The 17,925-nt window shown below is 40.1% G+C and overlaps 1 pseudogene; it reads right to left on the bottom strand.

Annotated features, from left to right (window-relative positions):
- LOC149149046 (large ribosomal subunit protein uL16 pseudogene) overlaps positions 1-11,830 on the bottom strand; it is a 40,443-nt pseudogene extending 28,613 nt beyond the window's left edge.
- Positions 11,831-17,925: the final 6,095 nt, after the last annotated feature.

Genomic DNA, 17,925 nt, shown 5'->3' with positions numbered 1-17,925 from the left:
TGTGTTCTATTACAAGCCTTTCTTGAAGAGATATAGAAGATTGTTTAGGTTTACCTGAACCTGATGCTCCTTTCTGCAATACCTTTCTCTCTTTAATGATTTTTTCATGGTCAGGTACTGGATTAGCTGTAGCTTCTGAGGATTTCTCCGAGTATGCCTCATAAATTGAGCCAGAACTATGAAGCGGAGTTGCCATGAGGTTCAACCTCCAGTAGAGTTGCCAGATAGATGATTACAACCAAAAACGTGCCTAGACTTTGTCTATCATCAAAGCTGGATCTATGTCATTTCCCAGGGAAGCTGAGCTTCAATTTCCCTTCCCCAGCAACGGTACCAATTATGTTATCACTCCAGGAAACTCTCCTAGGTTGCAGCTTGGACATGCCTAGTAACATATAATCTTCAATATTGTTCTCTGAACTATTGGAATGGATGATGGTTTGGATCAAGCCAGATAACCATTTCAACTATGTTTTTACTCAAGACATGCATGAACACCCTCAGCTTACAAGGTTTTAGACCACTCATGCTCAATAGTTTGTAGATTCAATGAATGGATGGAGAATACTAACCATACCGGCAAAAGCATATATATAAACACATATGAATGGCTAGCTACAAGTAGTAAATAAGCTTGCAAATCCAATTTGTCAACGCAAAGATAAGATGACAGTTATCTAGCATTAGATACAAAAGAAACATGAATAAACTATCCAAGTGAAAGCTTAGAACATAAGAGAAATGGACATTGAACATATAACAGCAAAAGAATATTGTATTACTAATGAATGAAGATGAGAAGCTTGAGTAGCAAAGTCTCCCTAGTCTCCAGAAGTTGAACCTTTATTACATCTTACTTTAAGATATTTATAGCTCTTTACAATGCTCTCAAGCCTTCTAAGGCTCGAGAGGTCTCAATCTATCTCTCTGTCTCTTCAACAACTTTGATGCCCTCTAGGCAAGCATGGGCTCGAAGGTTTCTTCTTCTGACAGAAGAGTAACCGCTTTTGGGTGGTTTGTTTCACTGTCTAGGAGCTCTCTCCTGCCAAATATGCCCCACAATTGATTCTGTTCTTATGGATAAGCTGCACTATCTACGCTCCATGATGTTTTTGTTTCAGGCTGCAGCATGCTGTGGCCCTTCTCTTTCCCTTTCTGGTCTCTATTTCCCAGAAATCTGTCTCCCAGACTCTGCTATGTGGTAGGATGGGTCTTCGGGCCTTTGTTTTCCCTTTAAATGTTTAGAATGACTGTCTTTCTGTGCCTGTTATTCCGGACTTCAAAAGTCCTTAAATCTGGTTTATTTATCTATCGGGCCTGCCCTTAGAGTCACTATTACAAGTCACACACGGCCTGTTCCCTTGCTTCCCTTTGTATTTGGAAATACGTGAAAAATGCTGGAAACCATGAAAAATCGGCCTTGGCGGACTTGAAAATATATATATTTTCATTCTGGAAACCCATCGGGTCCGAGTTTCATCGCTATCGCACTTCCCCGGGGTTCCTTTCTATTTCATTTAAACAACACAAATACACAAAAAATATTAAAAAATGGGCTTTTGCGGACTTGAAAGTATATATATTTTGCTTCTGAAACCCATCGAGTCTGGGTCTTATCGCGTCGCGCACATATATGCAAAGGCCCTGCCCCTTAAGGTTTCCACCGATAGCAGTTTGGCGATGTAACGTGGGTCGTCGATCTATGCGCGCGATCGACAGTCCACATGTAATCGCCGATCGCAATCAATCATTCCCCATGGTCTATGTCGATAACTGCCGACTCGCCTCCGCTGATTGCGACCCATCGATCCGATCGTCGGTGATCACTGATCGGTGGTGTCTTCTGCCCAGCTTGAAGTCCTCTCTACCTGCCGATTTTTCGATTTGCCGCTTAGATCTGGGCCATTGATCAACCAGATCTAATCGCTACTGTGCATTGCACAGTGTAAGCCTGCGATAATGGTTTTTCACTGTTTTTCTTTGGTTTTTTCCTTCCAATAGTGATTTTCCACCCTTCCAAGGGCTTTTGGCATGCGACTTTTGGGATTTTTAAATGATCTTAAGCAATGTCTGAAGACTTTGGGGCATACTTGGATCCTTTGGCATGATTGTAAGCAAACTTTGGAGACTTTTTGAGTGTTTTGGGTCCATTTTTGGGCCAAACGCCAACAAATCTAACAGGCCCAACCCTCAAAACCACTAGAAGTAAAGGAACAGTGGGCGATCGCTGTCATAGAGGCAGTCCCGGTGGTGGAAAGTGCAGTAGTAGACTGCACGCAGTTGTTCGAGCAATCATTTGAGGTCCTGACAAGCTTGCAGGAGGACCCAAATATACAGAGGCTGGAAATGGAAGCGTGTGAGCTATAACAGCACTACAAAGAAGTTAAGGGCATAGCGTAAACTGTCGCGTTGACACAAAGGCTAGCCAAGCTGTAGGAGGCCAAGTAGCTCAAGGAATAGGTGGACACAGCGTTGCACAAGGAAACAGTGCTGAAGGCACGACTAAAGCCCTGGCTGGAGGAAGCTTACATAGTCACAGGAAATATTGAAGTCAAGCTTGTGACTCTGCAAGCGATGCAACAAAAGCTTCAGGCTTGCAACACAGGAATAGTGACTGAGAAGAAGGTGGAAGATGCAAAGCAGGTGGTAGCTCAGTGCTTGACTGAGGTAGCAGTCATACGTGTTGAGCTGGATGGGCTTTGCACAAAGATCTATGCATGTATTAAGTGACTCAAGGGTGAGTCACGATGTTTTTGTTGGGGACCTATTGGGAGCGGGATCCCCCAAGGGCAGTTTTGTAGTTAGAAGCCCATGTTTGAGTTAATTTTTTTAATAAAATGGTAAAGTCTCCACATTTTGTGGTCGGGAGTGCGGAGGTGTTATGTGTCATAAAGGGTAGTCTTCCCTTAGTTTTGTAAAGTAAAATTGACTGTAAGAGATCTACCCATGGTCCACAGACCATGGGATTGTATAAAAACAACTAAGCTCTAAGTAGTTTTGGAGACATAGAATGATTGATCATGTAAGAGAGTTGTAGCTCTAAAGTAAGAAGTTTAAGTCTTGGGTTGTAGCATAGGTAGAGGCTCTACAATTGAATGCATAGAGGCCTAGGGTAGAAGTCTACAGCTGAGTGCTCAGACCCCTGCAGCTGTATGCGCAGGGTGGACAGAGTTTGTAAACACTTGGAAGATATTAATAAAGAAAGATATTCTGCAATTTTTGTGTCTTTGTTCTGTTATTACATCTTGACATGTTATGTATGAATTTCCTTTATTATGCTTATATGATACGCGAATGAATACAAATACATTGGATAACTGCACGCGATCAAGGATATCTGTTTACGCGGTGTTAACTATAATTGGTTGATAAGATAAGAAAATCACTTAAACTAATTGGGGAATCTGCACGTCATGTTGCCATAGCAACATGAAAGTACCTGAGCAGCTAGCTAGAGCTACGCGAAGGTTGATAATACCCTTTCACGAAGGTATTAAAGGATAGAATAAAGGGCTCATCTTGCAAGCCCTAGAGCAAAGCGACCTGTGGAAAGGCAGGGATAAAGGGAATCAAACAACATCTCAACCATCTCAGGGTGCAGAAACTTGGTTCCGACATCCCCCCATACTGCTTCAAGTGAGACTTCAATCCACACTCTGCTGGCTGATGCCGAAAGGGCCAGTAGTGTAGGGATTTTTTTGCTAATTAATGTTGAACCTAGGTCGGGCCCCCTCAAGCCAACAACTTACATAAATTTCTTTCCATGATTTATGAGGAAGATGAGTTTACTGATGAACAGGCCAGGTTGTTGCTCACATACACACTTCGCGAATCTCCATTTCATTGGGTTTTTAGCCTACCAGCTAACACCGTTCACTCATTTGAGCACTTTTGTGATCTTATTCAAGACACGTTCTATCATTTTGATCCAAACCATCTTTACCAGAAACTGTTATAGCAACGGAAGGCCCCACATGAATTTGTTATTGACTTTTGGCAGTGCTTCTGTGACTTACAGTTTCAAGATCCGAGGAGCCTGATGAAGTTTGCTTATCTTTGGGACCGGTTTGAGTACTATCTTAAGAAATCTACCCATCCCAAGAGGAATCTTGATGTTAAGCCTCTCTCGACCTTGTTCGTTGATGGAACTACGAAATCCCATGTGGGAGCAGGCACTGTCTCAATGGAATTTCCGCCTCCCTCTCATTCAATAGTTCCACCATGGCCCAGTGATGCTGAGGATCATGTTCACACATCTATTCATCCTTCACACCCTCTGAACATCACTCCACGCAATTTTCACGTGGAGTTGGTTGTGATTCCTTTGAGTTCCCATATGCATTATTTTCTTCGACCTCCATCTTTGCACTCAGGTGTTCCTCCGAATGATTATGTCTTGTGTTCGTCCATTCCAAACTCTTCACTTATTGTGAATAAGGAACAACCCACTGATGGAGTTGGTGTTGCACAACCAACATGCGCTGTCATTCATGATGAGTATGAGTGGGAGCTTGAACATCAACACTCGGTGAAGGATGACTCCCTTCCATCCAATCCCCCTCTGTTCTTTCGTAGCTTCTTTGGTGAACCTACCATCCATGATTTTGCATGTGTGTCTTCATCCATGGATGCACCCATTGTTGATCACTCGCAGGACTCACCGGATGCTATTCCATCATTCGACAATGGAGATGATAAGTTATTCATTGAAGATCCACTTGATTCTTCATCTATCCTTTTTGAAAACACAGAGGATGAGTTCATTCACTTTTCATCTACCCCTCTGTTTGACTCATCTGATCATGAGGATGCCGAAGAATTCATTGATTTTTCTAATCATGGCAGTCATGATCCATTTGCTTCCATTTTTTTATCACGATCATGAATTTATTGTAGTTGATATTTCTAAGCCACTGGCTTATGATGATCTACTTGGTGATGAAGTTGAGACACCCAAGACTGTTGAGGCACTTCAACCAGAGATGATGGTTATGTCAGGCCCTCACTCTCTTGGGGTCAGTCTCACTTCCGATCATGAAATTATTCAATCACCCAAGGCTCCTCATCACTCATCTGTATGCATTGAAGATCCATCTCACTCACAGATCACACTTCCCCCACTCAAACTTCACGATCCCATTAATCATACATTGGAGGAGTCTTACATTGCAAGCACTCATTCGCAACACAATTTATCTTTGTTTCTTTCATTTTCTTGGATGTCTCAGTCAAGAGTGTGATTTTGCTTCAAATTTACACGTAGTGTTACACAACACCATTATAAGTCCACAGACTACCTGTCATGCACACATACTCACTTATCTCTTGTGGGCACCTTGAAACACGAAGTGTGGTTGTCTTCATTGTTATATCTTTCTTTCTTGCTAGTTTGCACAACTGGTTTGCTTGTGGACCAAGCCTTCACCAACATGGGTCTTGGAAGTATCACTTCACATGATCAGGACCATGCACTGTTAGTGTAGGAGTAGTAGTATTTTCTTTCAGTTGTTTGTTTGCATGCTTGCTTTCTTACATGCTTTGTTTGCTTGTGTGTTTACTTGCTTATTTGTTTACTTTCTTTGCTTTCATTTTTGCTTCTGCTCTTACTTTGATTTGTTGATTATTAGTTCATTCGTTTGTTTCATTCATAGGTTAGTTTTGCATGAAACCATATATAACTCTTGAAGCGAGTTGGGAAAAGTACAAGGGGGCTTGTACAACTATCACTACTTGGTTATCTGTCATCTCACCTCTATATGATGAGCTTGTTACTTTTATTCCATGATATGTCGAAGGAAAATACGTACTTTTCGAAGTGAACCTTGGTGAAAACACAATGCTTGCGTGCTAACTAGTGTCACCTTCTCTAGTCGATTGTTTTTTGGTTAACCCTTGTCAGCTCAGTCAAGTAGAGTAAGGTGAGGGGGGAACCTTAACAAGCAGATTAGAGATACAATAAACTAATTCTCCATTGGAACAACCTCTTCTTCTCTCAATAACTTGGGATCCCTCTTCCGCCTCTGAAATGAATAAGTGTTATGCATAGTGAAAAATGAAAAAAATGAAAGTCAAAAAATTCAAAATGAATAAGGCGAAAGAAGAGAAAGGCTTCCTCCGCAGGGAGGTGATGCAAGTAACTTTGCTGGAGTACTGAACAAGCTCGCTAGTAGAGGAGCCATGCTTGTGTTCCTGTGTGACTCCACCACGGTACTGTCCAGGCCTGCTGGCAGTGGAGCAACACCAGAGATGAAACTAAGACTCTAATGACTATAATGCTTGTGCACCTATATTCCTGTCAACCCCAATCGAAACAGTTGCGTTTCCTCGGCTCGGAATGTGTGTCAATCAACCAAGAGTTGGGTAGATGCTACACCTTACATCAAGCTAGTGTGAAGCCAAGATGAGCTGAGAGCTGAACAATACTTTCGGAGGTGTTAGACTTGATTTTCACGATCAAGCTCCATTCAGAGAGCTAGAGTTCTACCAGTGTGTCTCCAAGTGTTGTAGCGGCTACAACCACCCTCCAAAATTTTTCCTTAGCCTATTTTGGAGCCTCCCTACCAACCCTGCACAACACTTTGTCTTGATTCATCAAGTACTCAAGCTTCATGAGTTTTCCTTGCACAGAGGCAGCATGTCGATCACAGTTGATCCATTACCCTCACAGGCTGCTCACCAGGACTTGGTCCAACTGCAAGCTGAGCAACTTCTCCTTGAAAATTGTGCATTCCTGGAGGGAAATTAGCCTTCCCTCTAGGAATTGCGCAATCCTCTCTGACAGCCTACTGGGCTCTAGGATTGCACAATCCTACCAGCCAACCCTCCCAGCAATATTTGCTCAAATTTTCCCTGCAAAAAATTTCTCAGCCAGGATTTGTGCAGCAATCAGTTGATCTGCCCAAAAATTACGCAAACGTCCTGGACAGTCAGCCCAACTCCTAGCTAGAAATGCGCATTTTTCTCAAGCAGTTAAGCAGTCTCTTGCATGTGCAGCTAAGTTGACCAATTCCCTCCGAGACTGAGCAAAACATACTTGCATGCATGGGCTGCTTCTCCCAAGGAAGCATGCAAAGGCATCCCTTGTTTCATGGATCTATGTTTAGCAATTGGAGGTTACATGCAAGGAGAAATTCAGAAACCTCCCACCAAGTGTCACTTCCCCTAGATTTGTTGCACGCGTGTCACAACCTTGATGTTATAAAAAATCATCAATCGGATGCTCCAGAGCTCATTCCTCACATCAACCTTGCAGCTCTGACATCCCACATCACACCTAGGAGCAGACGACACATTCATCTTAATTGTTTTGGGGAAATCTCGCTTCCCATGCCTTATGTTGAATTTTTGTCATATTTTGTGTTTTTTCTAGTGGGAGCATTGTTTGCTTGATTTATTTGAATGCTTGTTGTTGTTTACATGTATATTAGCTTGTCTTAGCTCTGTTTTAGTTTTCGTTTCTATCTCATTGCTGTCGCATGCATGAAACTATTTTGCACGGACATTCGCCCAAATGGCGAACTACCTCACCCACATGCATGTTGATCTATTTGTTGAATCTTTCATTCATTCCTTGCATGCATTGTTAATCAATTCTGCTATCACTCAGTGTCGCCACTCATTCATTGACTTACTTTCTTTCAGAGTCCCATCGGCGAGTCAGGCGAACCTTAGCCCGGGCTCTGCCTTCACCAAGGTTTCATTGCACAATCTGGGAAAGGAAAGCTCACCTTCCTCTCTAGATTTGTGCATTCCTACCTAGCACTAGCCTCCAAGACTGTTTTGCACATTTTTGGAGGACAGTGGTTGCTTGGCCCAAGAAATTGCACAAATTTGTCCCTGGGCCAGCTGTCCTTCCCAGCTAGAATTGTGCATTACGCAATCCCAGTTGTTAGCAGCCAGACTGGACTATGCATTGCACAGTTCCAACAGTCAGTTAGTTTTCCAATAGCCTAGACTATGCCTATTGTAGTCTTGGCAGTCAGTCTCCCGACCTCCCAGCCAAAATTGTGCAACCTTCATGATGATTCACCCAAGTATGTTACAAGTCAGTTCCCATGTTCATTTTGGTTTTCAACTGACATATTGCTTGCCATGAGTGTTTCCATATCTCCAGGTATCGCAGGTGGTCATCTGGCTCTCAGCAGTATAGGCACAACGGTTGCCAGGAGAGCATAGATGAAGAAACCGTTCAAAGCACACTTGGAGATGCATTTGATCAAGTGTCTATGAACTTGCCTACTCACGAAGAGATCAAGTTGTTTGTAGATAAGGACATCAAGCAACACCATCATGAACATTAGTTGAAGGAAGCATATCGAATGCAACGAACACAACAAATGCAAAGTTTTATATGGTTGAAACTATGATTGTATAATTACGATAAATAGTTTTTTATGTCTTTGATAGTTCATTCATATTCATTCTAACTTAATAGGAAAAATATTTCAATGTTGACAACGAAAAATAAAGTTAAAATAATTTAGTTATTTCTTAATAAGATGAAAAAGTGTAACTCATTCAATTTTTAATATAAAATATTATTAATAATAAATTATTCAAAAATACAATTTAACCAATTCAATATTGGTTTATAAAATTCAGTCTATTGTTAACTTTAAAGAAATTAAGTGATAATTTTTTATAATCAATTTAGATTTAATATAAATTAAAAATTTCAGTTTTTATAAAATTTAATTTATCACTAAGGGTATGATATTTTCAAGAAATTTAAATTTAATATCTATAGCAACTCTTACCACTTTAAATTAGAATTTTCTCTCTCTAAAGATAAGGATCAAGAAATGTAAAATAAGGATTGTGAAGTTACTTGTAGTTGGAGATTTGCTCTATTGGAAGTTCTCTCTTAAAAAGGAAAGTGAACCTTTTTCTAGTAATAAAGATACAACATGTTAGTGTTATTTTGGTTCTTTATTTGCTATTGTACTAGTTAATATAACTATTTTTAATAATAAATATGAGTTGAATAATAAAAAAATCATACTATATTAGATTTGAACTTTTGACAAATAATATATTTGATTATTTCTTAATGGACAACTCAAGAAATATTATTTTTTCCACATACTTATCACGACATAGTCACTAAAAATCATGTTTTCACATTTCTCCTAGCTAATATTACATCATGTTCATAATGATAAAGACATGTATACTTTAAATAATTTACTTATAAATACATAAAAATAGATATTTATTTTACATTATCTCAATAGGAAAGAAAAACGCATCACCAAGTCTACTAGAAAGTCAAACAAATGCCTCTTAATCACCATCACATTATTTATCATTTAATTCTTAGCCATAAAATATTTATTAATTCATCTTTTATTTATAATTAACATTGAAAAGAAAAGTAAAAACTATTCCATCATCTATGAAGAAAACATTAAAACCTCTCATGCATCCATGTAAACCCATTTGTTTATCTTATGGTCCAGAGAAATATGTAATCAACATTTTATACATGTAGAAGACCTTCTTTCAGTTTACATAATGTTGCAAGAGCTGTAATTTAAATATAGTATGTTATCACTCAGGTTGTTCCCTGCCTCTAGAAGGGAATACAGCTGAGGTAACCACTAACCAGCCTTTTAGCTGCAGATTCTAGCCAATCTGCAACCAAAGAGGGCTCTCTCTTTATGATTTAGATTTGTTTTTTTATATGTTAGGCTAGTTATGAAGCACAAGTTTTTTTTGGTGTTTCGAAGATGACATTCAGTAGAGAAGGGCTGTAATGTGAGAGAAGTTTAGACCATTGGGTTGATGGAGTCAGGAAATAAACCTCTGGGCATGGTTTCTTTCGCAATAGGAAAACTACAAAGCAAGATAATTAAACACAAAATCAATTTTCAAGCTGGAATAAGATGAAATGAAGTCACGGAATGAAAGGCAATCAAGAATCTTTCATTATGCTAACAGAGGGAAATTGTATAAACATTATCAGGGAGTAGTTAAGAATTCCTTGATGATATTTAGAGTGAAAGAACCAGGGAGACAAGAGCAGTCAAGAATTCTTGCCTATGCTAGTCGTGTTGAAAACATAAGAAATTACAGCAATTGAACACAGAGTGCAGCAAAGTAAATTTTGTGTTATCCTTTTTTCCTGTAACTTATAGCATGATATTTATATGGTAAATAAAACACAGATACAGTAACACAAGAGTAAAGAAGACTTATTGATCCATGTATTAACACGAGAATTCTGCAATATATCCTTTTGCCATTGATTCCATAACCAACAAATTCACCAGCAAAGCATTCCAACAATCTTTATTTCAGAAGAGTTCTCAAAACATACAGCGCAGGTCCAAAATGATATTCACCAGCCAACAATAATACATATCTTGGGAAAGTATTTATAAAAGAGTTTACAAAATATCCTGTAGGAAAAAATATCAAGTAATAAATTCATCCATCTACTTTAGCGAAGGAAATAACTGATATGGGAAAATTGCGCAGAAATGAATGAAGGAGTAACTATGCTGTACTGGCCGCCTTAGGTGTTCCGCTATTGTTGACTTTTCAGCTCAACTAGTCGGCTGATAGCTGCTTCTCTGATTTGCGTTCCTGATGTGCTGTCATTTGCCACCTGTGCCTGAGTTTGTCTTAACGCCTTTTAGCGTGAATTCCCTCCTTTGTCAATTTGATTTTCTGGTACGTGGCCCATATATTTGAAATTTGGTTCTATGCAGTTGATCAAAGGACAGAATGAAAATTACCTTGGTAAAACCTCAAGCATGCCCTCCCACCATTGATTTGTTGACAGCTGGTGTCTCTGTAGTTTAATTAATGTTTCATCAGCTTCAGTATATGTGTAGTAATTTGGCTAGACTTCAAAAATATGATTTATCTCATGTTCAATATAGAACAAATTTTCCAATTTGTCATATAAAACCTATCCAAAGGGAGGCACTGTCTCTTCTGAGTTGCTTGATGATGCTGTGATTTGATTGGTAACATAGGTATTTACCTTGCGAGCATACTGTTCATGTGTTAACATTCTTCCATTACTGGTCAATAAACTAGGTAACCCCTTGCTCTGCAACACTGCAAACTTTTGTCTGAAGGCATTTATTTCTGCTTGCATCTCTTGGCACTTTCTTTCCAAAGTCTGCACAAAATTCCTCATGGTCAGCACCTTTTTCACTAACAAAATTGTGTCTGTTCTGTTCCTGATATCCAGAGCTGCTAACTGTTCTCTAGTATGAGTATTCAAAAAATGGATCATCTGGTTGGCCTGTTTAGGCTTGTTTACCAATAATGCTCTGGCCTTTTAAGTCTCAAATTGAGCTATCCCTATCAACTCAATCTGGTCATGAATAGTCTAGATTGATGTCCATTGATCAGTGATGAACTGGCCAATTTTACTCCAAAAAATTGTTTTGATTTCTGCCAGAGTTTTGTGAAGAGTAAGGTCCTTCTCCAAGGCTTTTATCTTATTTTCCAGGGCCTTTACTTCCCTTGTCTTCTCAGCCACAACCATTTTTTATTTGTCTTAATTCACCTCAGGCTTGGCCAGTTTTTCTTTGGCTTCCTTCAGCTCTGCCATTTGGAGTTCCAGAGTTTTTATTTCCTTCATCATTTCTTCCATACTCAGGCTGGCATCTTGTCCTGCTGTTGCTGTAGTTGTTGCTGAAGCTGAGGTACCTGCTGTTGATGCCGAATCAGTAGGAGGGATTGCTATTGTAGTTGCAGGGAGAGCAGTTGTAAGAATTGGAGTTGTTTGAGCTGGCTGAGAGGCCAACCCTCCCCGTTTTCCTTGCAGTGCTACCTCCAAGGCTTTCTCTGTTTCTAGCAGTCTTTCATTCATCCTCATTAACAAACTTAGCACATCCTCCTCTTCTCTGTTGTGCAACTTCTATGCTTTGAGGATGTATTGTAACTGGTAGCTTTAGCTTCCTTCTGAGGGCTGCTATGTCTTCCTCTTTCTTTTTTATCAAGGCCTGTATGCCCTTGGGATCCTTGGGATCATGTCCTAGTTCCATGATAATCTCCTCCAAAGATTTGATTCTATTGTCCTTGGCTAATGAGGAGGCTTTCTCCAATTCCAATTGGGCAGAAGTATTATAAAGTGAATTTTTCAATCTGTGGGCCAATATAGCTTTATCTGCCAAGGTGGAGTACACCATTTCTCCGGTTTGCTTATGTAGTTCAATCTGGTCCATTGGGTGGATGTCTTTAGAAAGGACTTCCAGATTGGTTCTGATGTAATCAACAGTTGAACGGGGCTGTTGTACTGTAGGCCTGAAGTGTCTAAGGGTCATTTTCCCTTCTTGGATATCATAGGCTGCCATTAGCCTTTGTTGATTGGTGGGAGCCATTCTTAGCAATTGGTTATAGAGATGGAACCTTACTGGCTCATTTCTGGCCTTGATTTCAGTGAATGACTTCTTGATGTCAGAGCCTTGCTTGCTTTGTTGTCTGGTGGATGTAACCTCCACACCATGTTGCCTCTCTTGCTCCTGCTAAAAGGAGCTAGCTGATGTTTCTAGAATTGGAGGAATCCGCTATTCGGTAGTTTCCTCACCCCTTAGGTTTCCTGCTGTCTCCTCTGTAAATTATTCCTCAGAATAGGGGTTCAACCTTTGCCTTTTCTCCCCTTGCTGTTTTGTGGATGCCCCTGTGGGTGTCTCTTCCTGCCTGTCCCTTTTCTTGGCTCTTTCCTCGTTGAGAGGAGTTTGTAACACAGGGATTTCAGTTACCTTTTCTTGTGTTGAAGGGGCTTGCCCTTGACTTTTCTCTTTTGTTGTATTTGGCTGGTCTACCATTGTCTCCTGTTGCTCTGAATGATGCACTTCCTTGCCTTTGGATGTCCCTGCAGAAGAAGTACTCTCTTGGGTAGGCTATTGTGCGGTTGTGGCAGATGATGTGCCCGCTCCAAGGTGTTGAGGCAATGTGAAAGGCACTTGTCCAAAAGAGTCCAGGTCAAGTGTTTTTTCAAACTCTTTTATTTCTTTTTCTAATCTCTCCTCTTCAGTAAGTTCCTCAACTAGTGTGCCTTCTACCCATTCCTGTTGATTGGCATATTGTTCAATTTCAGGGATTCTATGGTGCACATATCCTGTCAGCTTGTTTTTTATTCTCCTAAAACTTATGAAGTGTTGAGGGTCATATGGTGACCAAAGAAAACTTTGTTTCAGCTTAAGTTTCTCTCTCAGAATATTGTCAGCTTCCTTCCATGCTTCTTCCCTTTTATTGAAGATAAAAGGGCCCAATTGATGTCTTATCTTGAGCTGTGATTTTTTCCTAGCACCATAGAAATGAGTCAAATCTGAACTACTGAATTGCCGGTAGTATTCCAGGGCGAAGAATCTCATAGGGACATACTTTGGTAGTTTGTAGGGAGCTAATTGACAGCCATAGATCCTGATCACTATGTGTTTTTGGTAAAAATACCAGTCACCAATACTGTATTCCTTTGAGAGATGTAGGATTTTCTGCATTTCGGCAGAGAGCCTGGCAGGAGGATTTGTTGACAACAAACAAGTGGCTGGATATATGAAAAGGTCAATAAACTCACAATATGTATATGGGAAGCTATGAACTTGATGGAATACTGAGGACCAAAATATTACAAACCTTCGCTCCCCCTTAGAATCTAATTTTTTGAGGGAAACTGGGAAACTATCAGGTTGATAGTACAGCAATAAGTGATATATATATATGAAGTGTACTTGAACACTCTCTCTCTGTCTAAATTCATGAATTTCTCGTGAATTTTGTTAGCTATGAAGGTAGCATAATCATACTTGATAGCAGGGGGCTGTGCTGGAGAAAACATGGACATCAAAGAAAAGACAGTCTCATCCACAATTTCACTTATTCTGAATCCCAGGATGTAAGAAATCATGTTTATGAGCATTTTTCCAGGCTCATCAAACCAGGCATGGTGATAGGGAATTGTGTATCTGGAGTATCAATCTGGTGGCATGAACATCTTGGCAATTCGATCAACTTCTGCAGAGGACAACTTGGAGGCTTGATCCAGCAATTTTTCATGGAGAGAGGGGCCAAAGGCTGAGTTGGATTGAAGTGCAGCATCTCATTTATAGACTGAGGGGTGATATGAAAGAGGATATTTCTAGAAGGGTCCATCATCGCCCTTTGAGAAGCTTCATAGTTAGCACAACATTGATGGATAAGGTCAGGGAAGACATTCACTGAAGGCAGGTAGTATATAGGCATATTAGACTCCCATATTCTAAATATGTCAGCTTTGTTCCTGTATCTATTCCTTATTTCACAAAAAGCTTGCAGGTGAGGCTTGTCACCCTCCATGTCATCAATCTGGAAATCTCTATCAGCAAGAGGTAGCCACTCCAACTCCTTATGTGGTGCATTCAAGGGTGCAATATTCAAGGCCACTGGAGCCTCCATTTTCAGTTTGTTAGGTGACCTTTTGACTTGAAGTTAGAGGCTTTTGGAGCAACAGACAATAGAACACGGGTTTTGGTTTTTCTCAGGAAATCACAGACTGAGTTATGTTTCTAAAATTGCTACTTTGGGTGAAATTCATAGTAAATAGAGTTTGCAGAATTTGATCGAGAAGCTGGATAAAAGCAGGGGAAAGGGCACTGCTCAGTATTTGGGCTCTTTCGATGATTTACAAGCGGAGATGGGTTTGAGTTTCCGTTTTAATGGTTAATTGGCAAAGGATCAGAATTCACAAGACTTCTTTGAAAAATGGGCAAACAAAGTGATTTGCAATATAAAGATGCACATGCCACAACGTAATTCAATTGGAATTCTAACTGTTTGGGTGATTCTAGCAGAGGAAGTCGAAAAAACAGGGCTTATCAGTGAGGTTTTGGTAAATACCTGTTCTATGGGCGCCAAGTGCTAAATACGGGTTGAGGAGCAAGGTGAGGGGCCGAGTTTGCGGACTGAACTCCTCAGGGTGGTGGACTGGAGCTATGGTGGCAAATTGGTCGTGCTTTGCATGCACAGTCGTCGTAAATCAACATGGAGAAATAAACAAAACTATTGCTTTCGCGACCTTTTAACGAAAATTTGGGTTTTTTCAGGCTTTTGGTGCTTTTTTGGGATGACGTCATCATGACGTAACTTTGTCCTGTAGCGGGGTACGGAAGGTGACGTGGTGGATGACGTGGTCGATGACATGGATGGATGACATGGCAGACACAGCAGACGAATCAGTAACGCAGGCGTTGGTGTGGGTGCAGACGTGGTGAATGGTGTGAGCAGCGGGAACAAGAGGCAGTTTTTGGTTTCCATCGGACCACTTTTTGTACGGGGGCAGTTTGCGTCAGAACGGGCCCGATGCAATAGAAAGGGGACACGTGTCCCAAGGTACGGCGGGAAAACTGCTTTCCATCGGGAGCTAATGAACGGATGAAGGAGCAGCTCCGATATTGACGAGAGTTGTTGGATCTGGACGGCGCGATCCAACGGTTGACGGGAAGGAAAGGTGGCGGGCGGTTATGGTGCGGGAGCCCACCAATTATTTAATGTTTTATATGCATAGTGAGGTTTAAAAACCTTGGTTATCAAGGTATGCGGATAAGGTTATTTAATTAACCGAATGTTAATTAAATCCCAGTGTTATTGCGCGGCGACTATGGTTATTTGTTTAACCAAAGGTCAAACAAATCCCGACGGAACAGGTGGTGGGTTGTTATTGGCCCCAGGTGGACCAATGACTCTTGAAAAAACATAGCCATATTAGGCCGGGGAGGGATATTTATAATGTTTTTGGATTTTTTATGTCTTTTTATGTATAATAGGGGAGGGGAAATATAAGTGGGAGTTATATAATAGAGTTAACATGTTAATATGAATATGAGGGGAAGTGCTAGGTGCATGAAATTGAATCACCTAGACTTGGGGGTGTGGGGAGAAATAAAACTTTACACAAGAAATGTGGCTTTGAGCTTTTAAGTAAACCTGAAGTTTCACTTAAGTTTTTATGGAAATGGAGTGAAGTTAAGAGTTTGACCAGATCCCAATCTCTTTGAGGGATGTTAGTGAATAATTATTGTGAGGGGAGAGAGGGGGAGTTAGACATGCAACATCTAATCTGTCATCACACCTTTGCCATGGCACTTTAGATATCCATGAAAATAGATCATATTCGAAAAAGATGACATTGCTGATAGACCTGTTTCTGCAACTTCAATCTACCTACCCATTCTACAATTCCTAGCATTTTTTCTTCATTTTGATTGGGTGCACTTGAACTATAAAACCCTGATTTTCCTCTTTTCTTTTGGCTGCCCTCCTATCTAAATCTATCCTTATTTCTTCCAAGGGCTCATATTGAGCAGTTGGGACCTTTATTTCTCTATCTATCTAGTGATCTGCCAAGCTTAAACTGTTTGGACAAACATTCATTCTCTATTCTACAACAGGAAATTTAAATATGGACTGGCCCAGATTGAGCTATTGGACCATCCATCAAGTGAGGCCAAATCACTGATTGCATGATTTTTGAAATTCTTTGCAAAAGTAGGACAGTAGTGGCATTTTGACTAGCCACTTTCCTGGTCTTTCTTTGGGGTTCATTTTCTTGCTTTCTTGACCAATTCATTTTTCTTGTCCTTTGATTTTTCTTTTAGGGCATACCCTCTTTACATTTTTTAATTTTCTTTATTTGTTTACAAAATATGGAACATTTGCAACATTGAAAGGATGATCATATTTGGCACTTCCATAGTCAATCATGAGAAATGACACCTATTAGTATAGGAACCTAACAGTGGCTCCACTTGGGGATGGCTTTTCCAGGTGAAAATCCAAGAACAACAAGTCAGATGGCCTTATTTTCAGTTCTTGCTGATATCTGAAGCTTCCTTTTGCTGTAGACACACAATTGAATCTTTGTAACATGTATACACTTCTCATGAGCTAATGTGAATAGAATAAACACTCTGTTTTGCGAGTTGGTCTGAATGTTTAGTCATCTTCATGGCTCCCAAGCTTTCTTTTTGATTTCTTTTGATAAGCTCAAATATGTACAAAAGGTGGCACAATTGTTTGCTTTTTTGTTTCAGAACTTGCTGCATCTTATCCCTTATCTAATTGTTGTAATGAACTGCTAAAATAGACACTATTTATGTACAATATATAGTCCTAATATGTTGATCAAAGAGAATCAAAATAATGCTTGAGCATTCGCCCATTGACTGGCCCTTCCTCAGCTTCTGTGCCATCCAAACTCTTCAAAAAATAGGTGTTGTTTCCTTGTACAGCCTGATTGACATAAGGTCCTTTCCAAAGGAAATCAAATTTTCCATGCTTCACTTTGTCTTCCCTTCTAGAATCCCACTTCAGCACTTTGTCTCCTATGAGGAAATCCTCAGCTTTTGTTCTTTTGTCAAAAATCTTCTTGAGTCTATCTTACAAAACCTGAGTTCTCTGATATACTTCCTCTCTAGTGTAGAAATTTTGAATAATTTAACACATATTCACAGAGATTATCCTAATCATACAATTATAAGCGGAACATGTATAATACATAATCTCCTCTACATTGATAATCAATTTACAGAAGCAGAAACATTCACAGGCACACATAGAAGCATCAATCAAACTCATTAACACGGTATGTATCCCGGGGAAAGCATCTCACTAAAAACCCCACACTATCTGTATATTATATTGATTGAATCATGTAACATTACAAAGTACAATGCTTATCACAAGCAATCCAGTACCAGCTCCACCTGTTACACACAATACAACTCAGATCTGATCTCCAAATCTATTCCACTACTTGCCTGCCCCCACAACTCAATACCTGCTCAAGAACTGATGAGAATGGCTTACCAAACTCGTATTTGACCTGCAAATAATCACTCACACTCTGCTGGACGTGAGCATAGGCTAAAATTCTTGGTATTGGCCAATTCATTGGCATACTCAATCCCTCTGATTGTGCAAATCATC

This window comes from Pinus tabuliformis, chromosome 9, assembly GCF_031772625.1.
Source record: "Pinus tabuliformis cultivar Carrire ecotype Pingquan chromosome 9, CPIR1, whole genome shotgun sequence".
NCBI lineage: Eukaryota > Viridiplantae > Streptophyta > Pinopsida > Pinales > Pinaceae > Pinus > Pinus tabuliformis.
This window is presented reverse-complemented; position numbering and strand designations above follow the sequence as displayed.